Source organism: Engystomops pustulosus, chromosome 10, assembly GCF_040894005.1.
Source record: "Engystomops pustulosus chromosome 10, aEngPut4.maternal, whole genome shotgun sequence".
Taxonomy (NCBI): Eukaryota; Metazoa; Chordata; class Amphibia; order Anura; family Leptodactylidae; genus Engystomops; species Engystomops pustulosus.
In genome coordinates, this window is record NC_092420.1 from 83,641,526 (window position 1) to 83,665,499 (window position 23,974).

The 23,974-nt window shown below is 41.9% G+C and overlaps 1 long non-coding RNA gene across 1 annotated transcript in view; it reads left to right on the forward strand.

The window, feature by feature from the left end:
- Positions 1 to 7,205, forward strand: part of LOC140104187 (uncharacterized) — a 207,084-nt gene extending 199,879 nt beyond the window's left edge. Inside the window, exon 3 of the long non-coding RNA XR_011850261.1 lies at positions 6,770 to 7,205. This is a non-coding gene — a long non-coding RNA (uncharacterized lncRNA). The remainder of the gene's footprint in view (positions 1 to 6,769) is intronic.
- The last annotated feature ends 16,769 nt before the right edge of the window (positions 7,206 to 23,974 follow it).

The window sequence follows — 23,974 nt, forward strand, 5'->3', positions numbered from 1 at the left end:
CAAGTGTCCCCCATGTAATTCTGCACAGTATCACCAGTGTGTCTGAGGGGGATATTGTGCAGAATTACAGGGGTGCAGCAGGAGACCAGCACTGGGGGATCCCCTCCAGGAGAAGCCCCTGCTGAGGAGGTCACTGGGTGCAGGGTCTCACACACCTTGGTGCTGCTGTGAGTGTTATCTTCATTCTGGGCTGTGGGAGAAGCAGAGAGGAGCTTGTAGCAGGATCACATGTAAGCGCCTAAACTGCGCCTAAACTGTGTTAAAGTAAAGTGATTAATAAGAGGCAGGAAATATACTTATCACAGTTGGTTGTAGCTGGTGATAATTCTGGCAAAACAGTGCGCCCGAATTTAGGCGCATCTACTACACTTAGGCGCACAAAAGTGATAAATGTGGCCCATTGAGTGACAGTGAGAGTCCTGAATACCCCGCCCACACACATTGAGTGACAGTGAGAGTCCTGAATACCCCGCCCACACACATTGAGTGACAGTGAGAGTCCTGATTACCCCGCCCACACACATTGATTGACAGTGAGAGTCCTGAATACCCCACCCATACACAGTGATTGTCCTGATTACCCCGCCCATATACAGTGATTGCCAGTGAGAGTCCCTATTAACCCGCCCACACACAGTGATCGACAGTGAGAGTCCCTATTACCCCTTTCACACACAGGGATCGACAGTGAGAGTCCCTATTACCCCGCCCACACACAGTGATCGACAGTGAGAGTCCTTATTACCCCTTTCACACACAGTGATCGACAGTGAGAGTCCTGATTACCCCTCCCACACACATTGAGTAACAGTGAGAGTCTTCATTACCCCGCCCACACACATTGAGTGAAAGTGAAAGTCCTGCTTACCCCGCCTACACACGATGATTGGTAGTGAGAGTTCTGATTACCCCACCCACAAACAGTAACAGGCAGTAAGAGTCCAGATTACCCCGCCCACATACAGAGACTGATAGTGAGAGCAAGTTTAATTTTAAAAAGTTTAACTTTAACCCTTTTCTGCCCTTTTTATGTATAAAGCAAAAGCAGGAAGGTATTTCCAATCACAGCATCTATCGGTATTTTTCCAATGGATCCCTCCTGATTGGCTCCCTGCTAATATGGCAACTTGATGAAGGCTCCTTAGTCTGCCATTTCTTTCTATGTCTCAGGTCCTGTCTGCAGTTGCCAGTTTATACATTTCAGAATATTAGATCTACAGCTTATAGCATCAGTGATCAGTGTTTTTATTTTTTTAAGTTTATAAAATTACGGCTGACAACAATTTTTTTAAGATTTACATCTATTTTTATGTAAAGAAAGACCCTTCATTACAAAACTGGTAACAAAAAATAAAATTAAAAAAAAATTACGTTTAGTAATAGTAAACCCCATAATTTACCATAAAAAATACCTCTTATCTTGCAAAAAACAAGCCACCAGACAGGTTAATGCATGGACAATTACAAAAATGAGAATGCAACATTGAAAAATGTAAGGCAATTTCTGAGTCTTGAAGCCAAGAATGAAGAAGGGGATTCTAGATTTCTTATTTCTATCACATATGATTCCATATCCATGTTACTATGCGGAATAGCACAACATAATTATTGTGACAGATCTGCCTCTCTGTACGTACATATACAGCTGCGGATGATCACGCTGGTATCATGTATCTTCTACATTCTGACTGATACAAGAAATGTAAGACAAGGTCTCACTTATTATCTGTACACGTAGATGACCCTGTGACATAAGAGTAGTCATGTGACCACAGAGGGCAGTGATAGGCCGCAGCAATCATAAGACCTTTAAAAACCATAACCAGACAGAACAGGGGCCAGGTGACTCGAATGGGGACGAGGATCTCAAAATAATCCTCATAACATCAGATGTCAGAGCCCCTTAGTGCTCCAGATTTAAAGGCTGTTACAATACGCAGAACATGTCTCACCCAAACCCCGGTTCTCTCCCTCCTCCCTCTGCCTGTGTAGCAGCAGCAGGAAGTGCTCTGCTCATTGTAACAGCCTGTGAAACTAAAGCACACAGTGGCTCTGGAAACACCCAGGAGAGCCCTTCATTAAAATAATCTTAAAAGTTGATTTTTAGAAGGAAGGAGGCCATGGGTAAAAAAATATAGCAAGATTACAACAGTCACGGTGCCGGGATCGTGTTCCAGGTTTATAATGAAGGATTTAGATCTTCTTTCATGAAGGAAACCATCTTAATTGTTTAGAAGGAATAACAGGGACAATTAAGCAGGAAGCAAGGATTTGCTGAAACAGACATGTCAGGATAGGTGACAGATCCATTATAAGTGATTAAGTTTTGGTTTCCTTTAGCCACCACTAGAGGGAGCTCAATTTGATTTCAAGAGATTCTGCCACACTGCTCACACTGCTGTGCCTTTAGGTCTCTGAATTGATCTGCTCCACCAGTCCTATATGCTTTGCTGGGATCAACTGCTTTAATATTTAACTCAAAACCTTCTAATCTTTGACTCAGAAAAGTGGGAAGTGGCTATGGAATAGTTCTAGAGAACCAAGAGCTCAGCAGTGTGAGGACACACCTCCAGTGCACCTACTACCAGTACGACTGGGACCAATACCTATCACTGTCTGCTTTTTTGTAGATTCAAATCTGGAGACAGATGTATAAATGTATGCAATACATTTTCCATCTCCCCCTAGTGGTGACTGTAGACAGTCAGAATTGTATCCTTTAATTTTTTATGAAGGGGGATATATTGGGGGCTCTTATATCAGTGAATAAAAAATATATTGTATTTCTTCTGTTTGTAATGGAATTGTCCTCCTTGGAAGGACGGTAGACGGCACAATAATAGGGTTAGTAATCTCTGTGCACCAGTTCCTCCTTGTAAGGGTTATTTTTCTTGCCAGTTTTCTGTGTATTTTTTCTGCTCAGCTTGTAAATGAACATGTGCTGCAGACATGAAACTTACCATGCAGCTCGTTCTCCATGCTCCGCACTTGACATATGTTCCACCGTTTGGCAGGAAAATGGAAATCATCAACACAATTACTCACGTCCTCTATATAGGTCAATGATCTCAACGAGTATACGGTAACACACAGACCTCGGTGAGATCTACAAAGACGGATACATCTCGGCACTCCAATGTTACAGACCCCTGTCATCGCTGCTCCTTTATCTATCTGATATGCCTAGAAAGCTGCCCATAGACATAAGGTAATTGCAATAGGCTCTGCAGAAGGAAGATATTAACCCCACGTCATCCTGGCTTCGCTCCATGGGGAAGATTTACTAACACCGTCTAGGATTTAGGGTTACAGTGTGAGTGAGAAATCTGTCTCATCTTTGAAGTATTCAAAGGGGCTGTTCATGGAATGGATCTGGAAATGGAAAATTTCATGCAAAAAAAACTAGAACTATTAAGTTTTGCAATAATTTGTTCCAAATCACCTGTCACCCTTATAATAATTTTAGCACTTCTTTATCTCTTTGGGATGGGGGGTTTGTGCACCACCGCTTGATGGTAACCCAACCTCTCTGATCGCACCAGATATATCATGAGGCCACAGAACCCAACCGCGGGGCTGGGTAATTTTACGCCAGGGCATCTCTGGCGTAAAATTGTGCTAAAAAACCAGTGCATGTTATAGCTAGTGGGCCAGCATAGGCCTATATAATGCCCCTTCACACCCACTTGGCAAGCAGGTGTCATAAGGGGGATAATAGTTGCAATTTCCAGCAGTTAGATACAACTGATATTATTCTATCTAATGAATCAGATAAATTAGCATGTACTAATGGTTGCTTTTGACCCTCTCCTCAAACCCCCATCTATAACTCCATATCTCACATACAGCCATATTGTGTGATGTCGGGTCCATTCATCTTTCTTTCGAGAAGAATGCCATTTGGTCGCTCTGCTTTGGTTACTTTCAAGTTGGCATAAAATCTCATATTTTCTTTTCCTTCATTTTTACACCAGATGTGACAAAGTTGGGCGCTGTCCTACATCACTCGTAACTCCCATCGTTCCTCATTTCCTGTGTTAATTACTGTAACCTTCTCCTCAACCTCTCGACAGGAAGGTCTGTATTCAATCCCAAATGTCAACAAGTAGAAGCTGCTGTATCCAGAGATGGAATTGTTATGGGCTGAAATATTATAAGGGTTTGAGGGACCTCTTACCTATGATAGGGGCCCAAAAAACCTTAAGCTCAAATTTAACATTTCTCATTCCAGAGGCTTTGGGAAGAAGACCACTTCCTTAACAACTTAGCTATCTCCCAAAAGTCAGTCCCAAATTCTCTTCTGCCAGCCTAGAGCTTAACTAGGCATCGTAGTCCAGAACTTACCAAGACCGTTGAAGATTTTCAGTAGACTGTCCTGGCCCAAAAATAGATAGGGTTTGTGGGAATCCTAACCCTAAAATGGGTGTTCTCCAACATTTCAGTCTTAGGTTGGGGACCTACACACATGCCCCTTTGGAATCGGCCTTGGATTCCAAGTTCCAAATCTTCATGTCAAAGGGTCATTAAGGACACACCTTTAATTGGGGACATTTACAAGATGCCAATAAAAGTTTGAATTTTAGGGTACCCAAACCATTCCAGACCATAGACCCAATCCAATAGAACATTTAAATCCTCTAAACTAATGTCGACATTTAAATTAATTTTTATACCGATATAGTCATGTGTTGGTTGGTTGTGGCCACTTTAAAGAATAAAACCTTTAAGAAACCTTTTACCAGGTACGGGGTTTTGTGTTCAGTATACTAGTAATTCGTCTGAATAATGCTCCAGCCACGTACAAGAGGCAATCCTTGAAAGGGCAATTAATACAGCAGGTTTAATAACACTGCATTATCAGTAGCGCTCTAATAAAATGAATTATCTAATGGGCAGGAGACCGCGGGTAGATACAAAGGTCGCGTCTAATGGCTTTGCTGCTAACTGAACGTTCCATTTCACTAATGTACAGTGTATTATAGTGTTTAGGCCTCATTGCATTGACAGTGAAGGTATATTATCAGGGAAGTCGCTGGCCACTTGTTGGGAAACAAGCGTCCTACCGGAGGTTTATTACTTTTTTCTTCTTCTCCTATATATAACCTAATTATTTCTAATTATTGTCCTGCCGGGTGCAAGGTTAGATCTTAACCGGCATTTAATGGAGCGGGTTCCGAATGACGAAACCTCATATAAAGTCCTAGAAACTCGCAGCTTAATGTACGAGGAAGGAGCGAACGGCTAATAGAAAACAGATCATTTCTTCACCCAGTTTTCCTCGTTCCTCAATCACGAGAATTAAAAACACCCTGGAGGTGACTACAAATATTTTAATACAAAGTACAGGATTTTTAAGGTTTTCTGTTCGAGCGCAAACCAGTCACCGGTCAAGGATGGATTGTGTGTGACTGGCAGATATTCGCCTGCCTGGGAAACATTGGATTTCTTCGAGCAACTGAGAAAAGATTGTGGCAGGCGGCAATCAATAGTTACATCAATCTAATAAGAAGCTGACGTTGAATTTAAGGGAAAATGAATTCCTTAAATTGGAGGTAACGTTGTGCTGCTCTGAAAAACTACTTGTTTCTTGCCATACAATTTCCATGCTGACAGAGTCGGAGTTGGTAGCTCCAATATATCTGCCTTAGTTAATGGGAGGCTGCAGCTGGGGGACATCTATCAGAGATGCCCCATATTTTACACGGCAGTTCTACTCTTTTGCTGGAGTCCTTTATATAAACTCACGCCACCTCGCTAAGCTCATAGAATAAGCTCAAGACCAGAATTACACGTTTTAGGGTCCACCCAATGTTTTAATGGTCACAAATCCCAGTATCCATAATCCTTCTCTCCACCACCACTTGTTCCTCCATATGAAAACTTTTGATCCATTGCCCCTCTAAAGTCAATGCAAAATCAACCCAAGACTCTGCCATAATATGCACTTATTGTTCAACATAAGATATCAGTTTGTGATCACTGTGGACCAACCATCGGGATAGGGGGAATGGGGGATTGAATGCTCCCTTAAACGGCTCATGGTGCTGAGCAGGTTGGTGGTTCAATCGATGTTCCAACTTACATCAAGTGAGTTGAATAGTTGATCACATCTTCTTCTCTGCCGTCCATCCTATCTGCCATAATATGAACTTACTATTGAACATAGGATATCAGTTTCTGATCATTAGGGTCCAACCATTGGCATAGGGGGGAATGCGGGAATGAAAGCCCCCTTAAAGGGCTCACGGTGCTGAGCAGGTTGGTGGTCCAATCCATGTTCCAACTTCAATCAAGTGAGTTGAATAGTTGATCATATCTTCTTGTCTGCCGTGCATCCTATTCGCTTGTGTGGGCATCACCCATATGCATCATGCTCGATGCCTTGGTGTCTTCTGTCCATCAACGCTCAAGCCGATGCCAACAGAGACTACTAACGATACAGTAATGAATAAAGCACCCAGAAAGAAGATGGGAGGAGGTGGCCGCACTCACTTATCCCCGATTACCACAACTGGCTGTTTTTTTAACATTAGTAAAAATGTTACTGGTCTGGGGGGGCAGTGAAAAAAAATAAACCTATTCTTACCTCCCCTAACAACCAGTATGAAATAAATGTCCCCTATTTGTAGGGTCTTAGGCAATTGCATAGGTTACGATATGGGTAAGTGTGTCCCGGCTCTCAATGACATGACCTCTATCACATAGATTGTTGGTGATTTACTCAGCTTCTTCATCTTTTGCAACTGATCCGATTCTTCCTTTCTTCTAGGTCTCTCGAGTCGCCTGCCCTGTATACAGAACACAGAATTTGATGTAAAGCCGCATAGATATGTACAAGATTATGAATATTTCAAGAAAAATGTAAATACATTCTGCCCTGACACATCCTATGAAATATTGCCTTGTGCTGAATGTTAAAGCTCTCTCCGTGCACCTCTCATCTGCTGCTATACGGTACCAGCCACAACCTATATTGCGGTTTTATTTAAAGACGTTCTTTGTTTTTCTGGGTCCTGATAAGTAAATTACAATATGAAATGCAGCGGCGTTCCGTCGTGAAAGAGGGATGAAAAACAACCGGCATCACATCCATGAGATACATAATAAAATATGAAGGGTTTTATGTTTACAATTCAAATGACCACCAAGACGTCACCCGAGATATATCACCGCAACGGGTGAGGAGATGTTCAGTACAGCTGGAGGGAAGGAGTTATTAAAATATATCCACTAACTATGTGTATTATTACTCTGTTTTGCATTTTGTATTTGTGATTCTTTTTAATTATATTAAATTTTTACTATTTATTTTTTAAATGAATGGGACAGCCCGGCCATGAGCGACCGGCTGCACCACTCATCTTGGGGAGCAAAGAGGGGTCCAACAGAGGTACCTCAGACCCCCCATTCTTGTAATTCTCCTGCGGATAGAACCTAACTTGTTTTGTGGGAAAACCCTTTTAAATTACAGAATATGCATCCCCTTTAAGGTGACCATATTTTTTAAAGGAAATTTGTTTGCTGCTTTGACTATGTAGAACTGATTTTTCAACTTTTTATCCAGGTCTCCTAGTACTATAAGTGATCTTGTGGTGATTCAGCCTGAAGAGGTTTTTGCTCTCTGCATTAAGACACTCCCCTCTGCTCTGAGTGACTGCTGTAGAAGGCTTTTGGTTGGATACTACATCTTCCCTTTCAAAAGAAGGGAGGGGCAGTGGAGCAGCTCAGTGCAGAGTAGAAAGATCTGCAGGTGCAAAAATTGTTGAAAGACTTGCATACCTGGAGTAAAATCTAGGCAACATGTTGTATAGAAATTCACTATGCCTTCAAAAATTTGCGTTCTGTTGTGCTCTCCACATCTACCTATGACAATTAAGACTCTCTGGTTGCTGTAACTTAAAGAGTAACCATCATTTCAGATGATTGTTTATATTATGTGTAAGTGGGAGTGTTTTTTTTCTAATATACTTCATTAAGAAATACTCCTTAGGTCGCATTCACACAACTGTACCCGACGAGTGCGCACCCGGTTGTAGCCCAGGCAACACACGTGGATGCAGCAGTAGTGGAGGGGTGACCGCTCCCCTCTTCATAGGAGATAGCGGTGCACGGCCGTACAGACGTAAAAAAAAATGTGCTATATTTTACTCATGTGTGGTGTGGTACGGTGCCACTCGTGCATGGCGCTGTACCGCCGCAGTGTGCCTATTGCCGCCTGATGCTGTCGTGTGAATGTAGCTTTAGTTTGTAAAAACAGACTGCAATGTGCCCCTTCGTTACAATGTTACTTCTACGTTGCAATGGCAAATCTGTCTACCAGATTGAAGAAAGGTCTCTCTCTCCTCTCCTGTTTGTTACACAGCTGTGAGTGTTAACCCTTTCCGCCATCTCCCTGACTGCGGTATTTTCAAACATCAAGCTGAAAGTGAATGGATGAATCCTCCCTTCTCAGAGCTGTTTAACCAAACACAGGGAGATTAGACGTGAGCTCATGCAGCCTCCATAGACACACACTGTACAGGCTGGAATATGCATCTCTATGGGAGGAAGTAGCTCGATTTTTAAAAAAGAAAACTAAGCAGAAATTGTTAATAAAGTATATAAATGTTCATCACCCCCCCCCACACACACACACACACACACATATAATAAAAAATTATCTCCAATGACGGTTACACTTTAAAGAAACACAGGCAGGTTAAGAGCAGAAGTGTCTACTTAAACATTCAGCCTGTTTCCCCCTTATCCCAATGTAACTTTACCAGTCCTTGCGCTTGTTTGTTCCTGGAAGTGAGTATAGCTAAGCAGGGTCGGCTCCAGGTTTCAGGAGGCCCCAGGGCAGCAGAACCTCAGTGGGCCCCTTTATAGTGAACTCACATGGCAGCATTAAAAATTCAGAAACTTAAACAGTCTCCTGTTCCTTAAAATATTCCCTAGTTTATCATCCCAAACTGCCCCCTCATGGTTATTTTATATAAAGCCCCCTCACCCGCTATGGATTCATTAGATACAGCCCCCTCGCCCCCATGGATTCCTTATATACAGCCTTATGTGGGCCCCCCAGCAGCTCTGGGCCCCGGCACTTGCCCAGGTATGCCCAGTATGCGCCAACCCTGCACCAAAGCTGCAATACCAAACACATCCTGTGCACAACTATGGCAATATTTTGGAACTGACCATAGATCCCCAATTGTTCTGTGTATAAGGAGGAATCCAAAAAAAAACCCATTAGTTATGATGATACGTGGACTATTTGTCACTATAATTCCCTTTTTTACAGTTATCAATCTATCTTGTTTTCATTACAAATAATTGTATTTTTTTTTTACACAAGAATTTTTTTTTTTTGCAGATTTTTTTTTTTCCCCAGCGCTTCGTTGCTTTGAATACAGAACTGAACGCTGTAGGGGGAAATTTTCTTCTTTGCTTAGAAATGGAACACACAGACTGTCAGATCTCGGAGATCAGCGTCTGGTTAAGTACAAACAGCCAATCTGCCATGTATATATTTTGTGAACACACAAGAACGGCCTAGCTGGTGGCTGTAATTTAAAGTAGATTACATCTATTGCATTAAAGGAAATGTGATAGATGCAGAACGCTGGGATAGGTTTAAGCCGTGAGTTTCCTCGGAAAAAGAATTTTTTTTCTGTATTATTGTGATTATGTCTCAAATATCGGTAATATTGCAGCTCAAACAGGAATACAATCCTCATACATATTCATGAGAGTAATGTAATCTCGCTGGATTATGATTACCTTTACCTTACTCAATGGTAGGAAGACCTTATCCAAGGAATGGCTAATCATATGTCAATCATAAAAGTCACGTAGATGGGAAGTTAGGACCAGTACATTCGATATGGTCAATAGTGGGAATTCCAGACAGTGTCGGCTCCAGGATTCAGTAGGCCCCTGGGCAACAAAGCCTCAGTGGGCCCCTTTGCAGTGAACTCACCTCTTTAATCAGAAACTAAAATATTCCCTACTTTATCATAACAATCACCCCCCCTGATGGTTATTTTGTATACAGCTCCCTCACCCCCTATGGATTCCTTGGGTACAGCCTTATTTGGGCCCCCCCAACAGCTCTGGGCCCCGGTACTTGCCCGTGTAAGCCCAGTGCTGGCGCCGGCCCTGATTCCAGATCATTTTCATGACAGTAAACTTCAAGAGTGACCTGAAGGGAACCTGTCAGGACAATTTGCGCCCTATATGAGTAGTTATTCTTAACTTGATCCGGAGCTCTTAGCTCAAGTGATGGTTCGGTGAAGCCATCAAAAAGCATCCAATCTTTACTTGGCACGTGGTGTAGGTACAGCACATTCACGAAGAAGCTATTGTATACGGAGACGGCTTCATTGAAGAGATGAGTCTCTTGCACCTTATAGGACTCATCTCTAGGTAAGTATAAATGTTCCTCTTCATATGATACAGGGCAATTCGGAACACTAAACCACACATCCAAAATTCCCATCCTCAGAGGTTCCCTTCATAGGGAACCAGTCACCAGGCACCCTTTTTAGCCTCCCCCATGGCCCCACAGATAATTAATAGCATATCCTTCAAAAATTCTGTTCTTTGTGGATCAAATTCTAACTTATATTAAAGCAAAGTCCCTCGGCTTTCCCCGCCTCTACTTCCTCTTCTCAGAGATAGCGGTGGAGACAGCCGACACGCCCACAGGAGCCCTTCAGACTCATTTGCATAATTTTACAAGTTGATTTTAGAAGGAAGGAGGTCATGGATAACAAATATAAGAAGACTACCACAGTCACAGTGTCTGGATCTATGAGGAAGTGTATAATGCTCAGTGCGACAAATTCATTAAGAACGTGCAACAGAAATCATGAATCTGTCGCTTCCCTGAACTGGTCTGACAGAGTTCACCAGCTTTTTTGTGGTGCACCTTTAACATAGGACGTGTGACAGACTTTGCATTCAACACAATTTGGTGTGGACAGTTCTTAAATACCTGTGCAAGCAGTTTACACCTAAAAGAACATGCAAAGTCCATCATAAAAATGGCGCAAAGCCCTTAGTAAATGTTCCATTGCCTTGCTCCATCATGTCATGTGACCAAGGTGAGGGTATGTTAACCAGTAAAATCAACATTTACCTTATGTATGGAGCAGAAGTGCATGGAGACTGCTGTGATTTCATGTGATCAGATACATACATGAGGTAGATGTTACCTGGTAAAGGACCTTAAATCACATCACCCTGGTCACATGACAAGAAATGTGGAATGGTAAGGAGGCATATGGCATGGGGAAGAGTAGTTCGGAGTGGCCGTCTGAGCAGGACACGCCCCCTCTGATGCCAGGTAAGATAACATAAAGTCATGGTGATGTGATGGAAATAATTTTTGGCTAAAAGAAGGGTGGCATTTAGTTCATAGGGATCTATGGGAACCTGTCACTAGTTGTATTTGTGAAAAATGTGGTGACAGGTTCCCTTTAACCCAGGATTAATGACCAGTAAGTAAAAAAATAATTTTACGAAAATTGCGTCTAAAGTGTTACATTGTGTTTGAAGGTGAACACACTAGATTTCACTTCCTTCCTCAGGAGTGTAACAGTGATATGTAGCTTCTTGTATAATTCATGACGGATCTGTAGTTAAACAACACCATGCACCATATTCCATTACATCCTGAAGTCTCCTCATTCCATGTCTTGCAGAATCTTGCGGTGGAAGATTTTTTATTTTTTTCCCCATATTACAATTTCTTTCCATTTGATCTCGGAACTCGTCCTGCATCGGGACTGTGAAATAATCACCATCTGTTTTCCTTTAGAGAGGATGAATTCAATGACAAGATGAATGGTAATTTATAAGGCACATACGTAAAAGTTAGAAAGGAGACTTTGCGAGTCTGAGGACAGAGGTCTGGGCTTTATGTGAGGCTCTGTCATACTAATGGGGCCACCAACACACCAACCACGGGGTGATTAATGCCCCAAGCCTTCTGTCGTTAAAAATTAACAAACATATTGAATAGATTTTAAGGATCAGCCTGAAGCCCGGGGATATAGGAGTTGCAGGAAGTCTTGGAACCTGTTGGCAGGCTCACTGTACACCAAATTCAAGGGGCTGTCTAGCTTAAAAAACCCATTTATAATACTCCACTGGGGAATTTTTGAGATCCTCACCTATTAGCTGAAGTGTCCCTCTCTCAAACATTCTCCATGGGAGACATTTGTTTCTGGAAAAGTGTAATATTTCTCCTGTTGTGTTGCCAAGGCCAGTTTTGCCTATAGATTGTAACTGGGGAGTCAAAGCAATGTTGAGAACCCCTTTAAGATCTGTCTCTTAGCCTTTTTGTGTACTCCCTGCACATGCCAGTTAAGCCCACATAGGAAAATAATTCCCTGTTCGCCACCACTACGTCCAGAGAAAACAGGACCCAAAGCCACCAAACACTTAGCTTTCACTGTAGAGAAGGGATGAACATTGTTACCAAATTAGAAATCTATAGAATAGGGATAGCTAGTGCAGATAGCACGTTTAAAGATGTCACTACATTGGCGCACTTTTAAAAACTAAAATTCGGAAAGGAAAAAAGACAATTCTGGTGCCATTTTAAAGAGCAGAATGTCTCCTTTAATATTTCACCAAGATTATCTTTCTAGGTGACTGGAGATATCCATTGTTAAATTTGCAGGAAAAAAAATTAATTCTATAAACTCTCAATTCCTAACTTTAATTTTAACAATGGATATCTCTTACTCTATGATACAATATGACATTAAAGGGAAGCTGTCACCAGGAAGGTCATTTTTACATGATGACAGGTTCCAAAGGCTTCTGGCATGTTGATTTAAAAAATGCCTTTTTTAAATCACTCTAGTGATTTTTAATTGTCTTTTTAATATTACCTGGCTCCCAGCCAGAAGTGTGTGGTGAGTCCCGGGGGTGGGGGCAGTTCAAATGAGAATTGTTTGAAGCGGGGAGCCGATGTAAGCAGTGGAGGGAGTGGGGGAGAGGCTGAGGGACAGCAATGAGTGGAGGAGAAATAGAGGACAAGACAACTTGTGCCATTTGAACTGTGATTCAGCATCTATTTGCTTGAGAGGGAGGAAAGTGAAACAAGTCTGTGTAGCATGAAGAGGCAGTCTACTCTATGGCTCATACAACATTGTCACTACATGTACTGAAATAGATGGACACCCAGATTTGAAGACTAGGGTATTATTCACATTGTGAGCCACATTATGTGACTCACACAAGTCACCATTGCCATCAGGGGAACACCATTCATGAGGCGAGTTGAGCCACTTGCCTCAGGAAGCGCCACCTACAGCAAGATAGGGGAAGCATTAATCTATTCTACCAAGCAGGAACTGCTAGTTGAAAATTATGTTCTCTTCATGCCCCTATGTCAGCATAGGAAAAACCACCAACTTCTGAAAACTAACCTGATACATTATGATTAGATGGGGCGGAGGGGGCGCCGTTCTATAGCTTGCCTCAGGCAGCAGAGAGTTTACGTTCACCCCTGACTGCCGTACATTATAGTAATTGAACAATACTTCTGACATTAGTGTAAGCCTTTAAGGTTTACAAGTGACATATGTTGAGTACAGGATGGCAGAATCCTTAAACAACATATATCACTGTTCCTACCCAAAAGCCACTTGTCAGCCCCAAGACAGACTTTGATGCCGGACTACAGGCATCACAAATACAACAGAAGCTGCGGGACATGAGCTAAGCAGAGACTATTGCCGGGAATAAAACAACAAGATGTACATGAAAGATTCAGTCTCCTTCTTTTCTCTCCTCTTGACAAAGAAATCCGTACGCGTTACATATAAACTCAAGTCCTGAATAGCTGATTTGGGCGCAGGCCATGAAAAGTACACAGTTTATTCCAAAATCATAAACATGGAATTTACATCATCGGTTCCAATAGAAATCAATGTCTTTTTTACGCTTTCTTACATATGTTCTACATAGTTCCAAGTTCTACGGCTGGTTAACAGGCCAACGGAGATCAATGAAAACTGCCCCGCGGAGAGCCAAGTGCTGTCTGTGTGTGGCCTCCGTATACTGCACTTCTGGGCAATACTTTATGAAAGTACAAGATTCCAAAGATTGTTCTCATTACCGCAAGCGGATGACAAAAGTTGGTTCGGTGAATCATGATAATTATGTGACATTGTAGGGAAATTCAGAGAGACACTTACAATTATTTCCACTACCCACTAACCTCCCCGATTATCATAGTGTTGTTATATTTTCCCGCATTCAAACCCAAGTTTATATCACATGAAAAGAGAGAAAGATTTAGGAGAACGATGATGGAAAGTTACAGATACAAGCATCAGAAAAAGGCACAGGAGAGGCGGCGGACTGTGCATGCAGGTCATGGGCAGGGCCCACACTACAGCCGATCGCAAGGAGGGGCACAGAAAATAGTAGACTGTCCCCCTTATCTTAACCGAAAACTGTTCTGTTTTATCCACTATCAGGGGTGTAACGATCGCGGTCGCAGGGTGATCATACCCTTATGATCTGTGCCAATAATAATAGTATCAAATGTGGAAATTAGGCTTCCTGTTGTCAATTGGGAGGTACCGAGAGACTGGGACCACCCACCTAGCAAAAGGGCCTGGCTTTATTGTACAGCCACTCCAATAAAATTGGTCACATCCCACCTTTACATAGATGCAAAATGTTTAAGTTGTAGAAGGAGATAAAAGGTTATGGTGCCTTAGTGGGTAGCACTACTGCCTTGCAGCGCTGGGGTCCTGGGTTCGAGTCCCACCCAGATCAACATCTGTAAAGAGTTTGTATGTTCTCTCCGTGTTTGCATGGATTTCCTCCGGTTTCCTCCCACACTCCAAAACATCCTGGTAAGTTGATTAGATTGTGAGCTCCATTGGGGACAGGGACTGATTTGGGAAGCTCTGTGCAGCGCTGCGGAATCTGTGTGCACTATATAAATAAAGAATTATTATTATTATTACGGCGGCTATTACAGTCGGAAGAGTCTAATTATAAACACTCATTGGATGCCTGTATCCTACCTAGTAAAGCTGTCAAAGTTGTCTCTTCTTCAATTCCCATTATCACTGTTAAGGTTTTGGAGATGTTCTTAGTTAGTGCTATGATGTAACATAATATGGATATTCGAATTGGAACTCAACTTTCCTTTGAGTTATTTATTCCTGGTATTTACCTTGATGTTTTTGTATAATTTCGCTCATTGTATTTCCGCCTTCTCTTGAGCATTTACATTAGAAGTTTTTCACGAAGTACTCCTCTGGCGGAAGGCTTCGATGTATGCTACATGAAGGTGCCTAATATAGTCTAGTGTGTTAGAAAAATCAATGGATCAGCAAGGCCTAATTATCTACGTAAAGACATTTTTATACATTATGTGACCATTGCCTGGTTGTTCCTTTTTGTCAGTAGCCTTTAGGCAATCCTCCTGAAGCTTCCATGAATCCCTTGGACCTTCTGTTACGCAGAACACAACCTTTCGACTTTCCTTAACAAGACATCACCCAATGGTGAAGTTTGTGGAAACGGTAGATAAGACCATCACTTTGAAGACGAGTTAATGGATGTCTCTGTCATTGACCGGTCAGACGTCGAAGATTTACTCTACAGCCTGCTGTGCGAATTCAACTTCCCTCAGACATGCCTGATGTATTGTCCAATAAATTTAGGGTCTAATGATTTTATCCACATAAAATACCGATTCATGATGATACGAAAAGGAACTTTTCAATAACCGTCCGGCTCGCCTTCCCGCCGAGCCTCATTGTTGTCCAGTGAATGTTGTCAATCATTGCAGTTATCTGAGGCTGACAGCCCTTCATGGATCTAATGTGTTTGGTTGAATTAGCAGCAGGGAAGCAGTGTCTTCTAAGAATGAGTTATTCTCTCCGAGAAAATTGAAATCAACCAAACTAGAGTTAGCGAGATTGTTTCACTCGATTGATAGACAAAAAACATTTCAGATGACTGGACGTGTTTTCTTTAAAACTTTGCCTCCAAGACTTTTATTATTCCCAATCGAGGATATGGGAAAGACCGAAAACACAAATAGATTGACTTTCTCCAAACCCGCAGGTAAATTGACTGATTTTTATTCAGTTTTCTTCTTATGTACTCTTATTTACAGCTTTAAATCCAATGTAATATACTGTGCATAGGGAAAACTGTACTCAGGTTCCAATATTATGCTTATATAACAGGTCCCCTACTGCACATTGCATATGGAGTCATCTACCACCTTCTGTGTCTTATCCGGATATTCTGTCAACCCTGCAGTAAAAACACATGTCTGCAAGATGAGTTTTTATTAAGAGGGATCTCAGTTGCTATAGATTATGTAAAATGTTTCCCAAACTAAAAAAGCTGATGTTTAATTGAATAAACTGTAAAATTATTTTTCGAGAAGTACCATATATACTCGAGTATAAGCCTAGTTTTTCATCACAAAAAAATGTGCTGAAAACCCAAACTCGGCTTATACTCGAGTAAAAAAATGATAGGCTTTACCAGGTTTTGTGTGGTAAAATTAGGGGCCTCGGCTTATACTTGGGTCGGCTCATACTCGAGTATATACGGTAAGTTACCTGATTCAGCGATCCATCATGGGGGACCTCGTCCATGGGGCAGGATCCCTTCAGGTAAAGATCCATTTACATTGTCCAAACCGCCGAAGTAGAGTCGTTAACTTATTGTACTGCTCACATGACCCTCTCCATATGTGTATTTTATCTCCAGTCAATGCTGAACTTCTAGACATCAATATACATCAGTAATTCATGACCCTGAGCTCTTTAGATGTCAGAAGATGGAAGAAATAATAAGTCCAGATCTGCCCAATCAGACTATTTCAGCTCCTTAAGCTCTTAAACCCAACAATAGAATACAAATTCCGTTTTAGCCTGATTTACTGATCTGCACTTGGCTTAGAAATGCCACCATTGGTGACCACAGATATGGAGTCTATAACTGTATGGATGGTCACTAACACAGGAACTACTGCTAGAGAGCATAACTTCATACCTTCATATTAAACTAGGGTTCTTTGAGTCAGCCAAAGGAAACAACCAGAGTGCTCATCTTGCTCCTTGCTGTTATCATAATTATATATCATCAGTAAAGTCTAATCGGTTGTAGACCAACCAATAGGTAAGTCATATATAAAGAGGGTTGCTAGATCTTTGGGCCCATTTGTGTGCCTGGACCATCGGAGAAAATTCAGTTGAACTTAAAAGACATCTACCACCAGATTATCGGTGGTAGACTGTTTTATAATGGATGCCCGTTATCTCTAGGTCATACGCTGGAGACGTTTGCATCATCCCGTAGAGCAGTGGTGGCGAACCTATGGCACGGGTGCCAGAGGCGGCACTCTGAGCCCTTTCTGTGAGCACCCAGGCCATCACCCCAGAATGAAGTTCACCAGACAGAACTCAAAGAATCTGCTTGCAGAATCTTCCTACAATGATAGATGAATTTGCCCTCCTCCTTTCAACTGCATTGGTGTCCTTGGGAGGCTGAAGGATTGAAAGTTGTCAATGAACAAGGAGAATAAATTACTGCTTAAATTGATGTGCTGGCACTTTCCAATAAATACTTGGCTTTTGGTTGAAGTTTGGGCACTCCGGCTCTAAAAGGTTCGCCATCACTGCCCTAGAGGTAATGAGCATCCGTTATAGGACAGTCTATCTCCGATAATCTGGTGGTAGATGTCCATTAAGGAAGTATTTCCAAGCCCACAGTACCCTAGTAGCAAGTATTGACAAGTGACCCACAACATGCCTGATGAGACATTTGGTAAAAAAAGAATGCAGAGGTGGTTGGGTTCTTCATAACCGAGGTACATGAATCTTGTCTGGATTCATCATCCTATCTAGGACCCTGACCTTTGTGAACATCTCAACTTCAACTTTTGAGGAACCTAGATCAGCTCATAGGTACAAGTCCTAGAGATGAGACCCACATCCATCAGACGTTAATGTGATTACCCTTTTCTACCAGGTCCAAGTCTATTTTATTTTTGTATTAGTTCCCATTAGATCAACATCTTACATGACAAAAGTCTTTCACCTCAGATAAGTGATCTTGTTTTATGCTAACTACTACAATGAGATCCTTCTAGGTTAATTCACGTCTCCTGATCTACAGCTGCACTATTAGATGTCTTCTGCGATGAAGCCCAGAGTAAAACAAATTTTATTCAGTAGTATGTACGCCACTGTTCTGTACAACGCAGACAGGTTGTTGATCTATTGATTGTGCTCATGAATTTTTCATACAGAAACAAAGTTCCGTTCATAGTTGAAGAGTTTAAGGACATAGACGCTGATTTTCTGCTCGGATGAAATTAAGAGGATTGAAGAAGAATTAAACTGTTAATAAATCTGGAATGTGTGAAGTGGATGTAGTATCTGAGGCTGATTAATGTTCACCAAGGCACAGTTCATTATCGATTGCCATGCAGGAACATTTACAATGTGGACACTGGATGGTGACTCCTATGTCTGTCTGATGTTTACAGAATTCAGGTCCTAAGACTACAAAATCTATGATTCGAATTTGGTTCTAAATTCTGCTTTTTATGTTAAAAAAACCATAAGATTTGGGTAGTTTGTGACGTACCTCAGAGGCCATTGATCCTACCGTCTGATTGAGATGACTGAGGCTAAAGAGGGTGACTAACTTCTATAAGAATTTGTTGGAGTTCCATTATGCTGTCAGGTATATCTTTACATTACATAGGGCCCGATTCGCGTTTTCCCGACATGTTACCCGAATATTTCCGTTTTGCACCGATTTCCCCTGAATTGCCCCAGGATTTTGGCGCATGCGATCGGTTTGTGGCGCATCGGCGCTGGCATGCACGCAACGGAAATCGGGGGCCGTGGTCGAACAAAAACCCAATGGATTCGGAAAAACCGCCGCATTTAAAAAAGAAAATCTGTCGCGGAGCTTGCACTTACCTTCACTCAGCCCGGCTCGGTGAACTCCAGTGCGTTCCGATGCTTTTCAGCGCAGCAGCGCCAATGGTGGACGGCGGAGGAACTACCTTAATGAATCCCGGTCGGACCCGAATCCAGCGCAGAGAACGCGCCGCTGGATCGCGAATGGGCCGGGTAAGTAAATCTGCCCCTATGTCTCGATTCCCCCAGTTATAGAAGTTTGGGCCACCCCGGCCAGTTACATTTCAGGAATCAGGACAACGGAGCGAACCTGGGTCTCAATCGTTTATGGAGGCTTCGGATGAGGAGATATGCAGAACACAACGAGAGCATAGTAAGTGGGTCATGTTCGGTCTCAAAAGACATTGGAGGTCTGGACAGGTCTGATGGCACCATAACTGTAGTCCTATGACCTATGAGAAGTTAGAACTCATCCGAGGTTCTGGAAGCTGATACAGGTAGGATGCGTTACACAAAACTTAAAAGCAGATGGGCGCCATTGTGATTTTTTTTGTCCTGGGGGATTATTACGACACCAGATCACAACACTCTATAAGCTGTACATATATTCTCTTGTTTGTAATGTTTTATCTAGTGTGCCCTTAGGGAAATTAAATATATGTAAATATATCAGTTTGTGAGGACAGTTCACGGCCATCATATATGGGCATCTCCATGAGGCCTAAATATGGCTTGCTGTCATCTCTGGACCTAAGGTAAGTATAAGTTCTTTGTCATTTTTACACCACCAGAAGCCTATAAAAAGACCCTGATTCAAGAAAACCCCCTATAAACATACAGCATATCATCCATCATCTTATATCTGCACAAGAGTTGGGAAGAAAGCAACACATTTTTTTTTAATTGTCTGGGTTATGATTTAGGAATTTTTGAATTTTTTTTCATGTAGCTTTATGGTGGTGGGCCCCAAGAATGGGTCCTGGTTATCCCATTCTGACACTAACTGTTGGTAAAGTGAGCAGTGACCCATGAGATGACATCACACATGGGGTATAAAGCATTAGTGTCTGGGATGGGAACAGGTCCTTGTATTCCAGCTTTTAAAAATACCCAATATAGCACCCATGGGATTGTTGAGTCCTACCCTAGTAGTAACATCAGCACTTTCTAAGGGGTGATGTGGGAACATACAACTGTCCCATTGACCTGAATCATCAGAGTGCAATTGGCTCTATATCCAAGGCAGGTCTGAAGATCACATTTTTATGATCTTGGTCTCCTTGGGATCATGAACAACAAGGAACAATATCCAGCTCTACATAACTCATCCTGTCTCTTCATATTATGTTCATTTTTTCTTTTATGGTTCAGGCTCGCTTTCCCTTTCTTCTAAAGTCTGTCTTTTTCTCTTTTCTTCAATTCCCCAAGAACAAGATTTATTTTTGTTAAGAGAAAAAGGAACTGACTATGTTAATGCTCTCATCCTTTCTTCAATATGAAATGTCAAAACTTTAATAAAACATCTTGTAGAGGAAAGGAATAACTGAAGAATGTGATGTAGAATATATATATATATATATATATATATATATATATATATATATATGTACCTTCCAATGAGTGCCAAAGTAAAGGAGCATGGTAACCCGGGCAATAGACCCAACCTCATGTCTTCATGACCGATACACCTGTTCTCCTCCCAAATGTTTGAGCATAATTATACCCAGAGCCAGATTTTAAAGATACAGACACAGATTGCTTGGCACCTTAGACCAATCAAGACAATTAAAGGGTATTTCTACTTAAAATACACATTTTCATAGAACCTACTAGGGAATTAGTAGAAGGAGATTCCCGATTTAGGCTCCTCGTCTTGGCCAGAATATGGTTTCGCCGAGCTTCTCTTTAGCTCAAAAGGACTAGACCTGTACACAGATAAAAAATGGATTGAAACGGGCATCATGTCATGCAGACATCTTACCTGTGGTGGCGCTGTAAGGAAACTTAACACTTACTACAAGGTGTACCTGCAAATTACATCTGATGGCTAGGGCCAGCGAGGCTGAGATAGAATGAACTAAGCTCTATGCTTGATGGAGTTGTCCAGTCACATCAAGTGCCACATCATGTTTTTCCTTATCTACAAGATAGGAGGTAACTTGCTGATCATTGGGGGTCCCAGTGGTGGGAACCCCATAAATCACAGGAATGAGGGTCCTTTGTACCCTCAAATGCATCTGGTCACACATGTGGAAGCTGTTCTATGCATCTCTATGGGGCTGATGGAGATAGCCAAGTGCAGTACTCAGCTTCTTCTCTCAGTGACTGGAGCAGGAGCATGTATTTCCAACCTGTTGCCCCCTTCATTTTGGGGTACAACAGATTCCCGATCCTATAAGGTTTCAACAGTAAGATATAGCCATCCCCTGCCTGCACGACATAGCAGTTGACTCTACTGCTACCTTGGAGAAGCTATGCCATGAGCTCAGTACCCATGGCACCTGGGGGTTTGTTGCCAGGGGTGAGCCTACACTCTCTGCTGTCTGAGGCGAACAATAAAACAGTGTGCCCCTACTTCCAATCCAATAATAATATATAATGTTATTGTTTTAGAATATGCAGTCTCACAGCCATAGAAACTATTTTAAATTGTCAGTTCCTGCTTTGTAGCCGGTGACCACTCCCCTGATGCTGCCCCGCCTTCCGTCAGTTGGTGCTGCCTGAGGCGAGAGATTCATTTCGCCTTATGGCTGGTGCACCCTTGGTTGTCACCTCCGTGCTCTATGGTAAACCCTAAAGTAGGCTTCATCATATTTATTACATGATGGTACATGGCATTTGTACCCTGACCCCTTTAATTAATAAATTCAAGTTGTATATGACCAACTTGTCCCTGCCCCATGAACTAGCAATCTAACTAGTAGAAACATTTCTCAAACAACAAGACTCCTATCAACCAATATTTGATTTTTTTCTACATTTTAACTTTTAGGAACATCCCCCACTTACCGATACCCGCTATCCTTTCCAATTTGTCCTTATTTCCAGCCTGTCTAAGCCCGTAATAAGATATATTTGTTCTCCTCACTCCTGCCATGTTCACAATAGAGAACTTCTCTTCCATTTCTCACAGACTGGGAATGATATTGACATTTTGGTGTCTACAGGATTCTCGGCCTAAGATATCATCTCCTTTTTCTCCTAATATTAGTAACTCCTCATCCTTTAAAATAGAATTGCAGCCTAATGTGCGGAGCCTGGAGTTGATGTGAGATGTGTGATAGATGTGTCTCGGCAGCTTTCTTCACAGGCTATCAGCTCGACACTGGCTATATTAAAGCCATTCACACCTCTTTGTGAGGCAGCCTCTCACAATGGCTTAGTATCCCGGGGCTCCTCGAGCTCTACAAAGCTCTCGAAATACATGACATCACGGAGTGACAGTCTAGATTCCTATATGTATAGAGACACTGGAGACTTCAAGTAAAGATGGACTGTCCTTTGGGGACGAGTTATCAAATGTGGCTTTGAAAAGAAATCTTTAAGCCTGAAAGCCAAACCCTTCTATATTATTTTTCATCCAGATAAAATCCGTCTATACCATAAGGGATTCAGGGCTCCCTGGAGAGGGATGGGAAAAAACGTTAGAAAAATCGATGCCCATATGAATTATTCGCCCTGATAAGATTTTCTGTGGAAAGTCAGAAATTGATTTTATTAAAGTATTATTACATTGGCTAAAATATATATAGATAGAATTTTTTTTTTTTTTTTTTAATTCTGAAATGGGGGTTACAGGCCAAGGGTTAATAAAAGAAAAAAGTGTGCGTACCCTTCACTTGTTCCACTCAATAGGATGGATCAGGAATATCATTAGAATCCAACAATCAGCACCACCAGTGATCAGCTGACCAGCAGCCATGACAGCTATACACAGTGTATCGGTCATGAGGGGTAACTACAGCACAGCTGTTAGTTTTGGCTTCTACGGGTAGCAAAAATATCCGGTGATTAATAGAGATCCATGATGTCGGGATGGACAAGTCATCAATATCTGATTCCCTGAAAACCACTTGTTTCCAATGATACTGAGATGACTCTGCTAACTGATTGCCCCAGTCTACACAGTAAAGCTAAGTGAGTTACAGGAAACTTGAAATGTCAACTTGTGGTTTGTGGATCATTTAGGTATTTTTTTATTTTTTTATTTTAAAAGGCACAATAGAAAAAAATGTTTAAAAATATAGGGAAAACCTTCAGAATAAAATGTTTCACATGTTCCCTGGGGGCTGGGCCAGGGGTGGCAAAAAAGTTCTAGCTCCAGTTCTATGTTTCTTCTGTTCTTCCAGTTTTTGGCACAGAAATTGTGGGTGGTCATTTGAGCCAATTAAGCCAATGAGTGTCCTTCTTGGATGAGGAGGCAACAACATAAGTGACGTCCCATGATCAGGGGAAATGATGTCCTATGGCTCAAAGAGGTCATTCATTGACATGATATCCCAGAATTTCTGACCCAGCATATTGAAAGTATCATAGTAATGCAGGACCTGGGGTCCAGAGCAGGGCAAATACCCTTTTTTGCTACCTATGCCCTTGCCCCCACAGGGTTTTCCTGAATTCCTGAAAAAAACACTTCAAGTTTATGTCTCAATAGACTAGAAGTCAAGAATTACAGAGGAACATCAAAAAAAAAATTGTATTGATCAACTTTCCTTGAGATAGGTGTCTGAAACCTGATCAATACCCCAGCTGAGAACACCATAGCAATTGAACATGCACAGTGCTCTACGTGGTATAGCGGCTGTCCCTGGTACTGCAGCTCAATCCTATTCATCTGAATGGGAATGACTACTGGCCTGTGATTGACAGGGGAGCTAAGAGTTGGAATCATCCAATATTATAATAATTTCTTATTCCAGAGATTAGTGATCAATATTAACTTCCAAATGACCCTTAATGAACTGGAGAGTATTGTTTACTTAGACAGAAGATTGGATATAGATTGGTGCCTGTCCAAGAAACTGCGCTAGAGTCCCATTTACTTGAGTACTTGCCACACAACT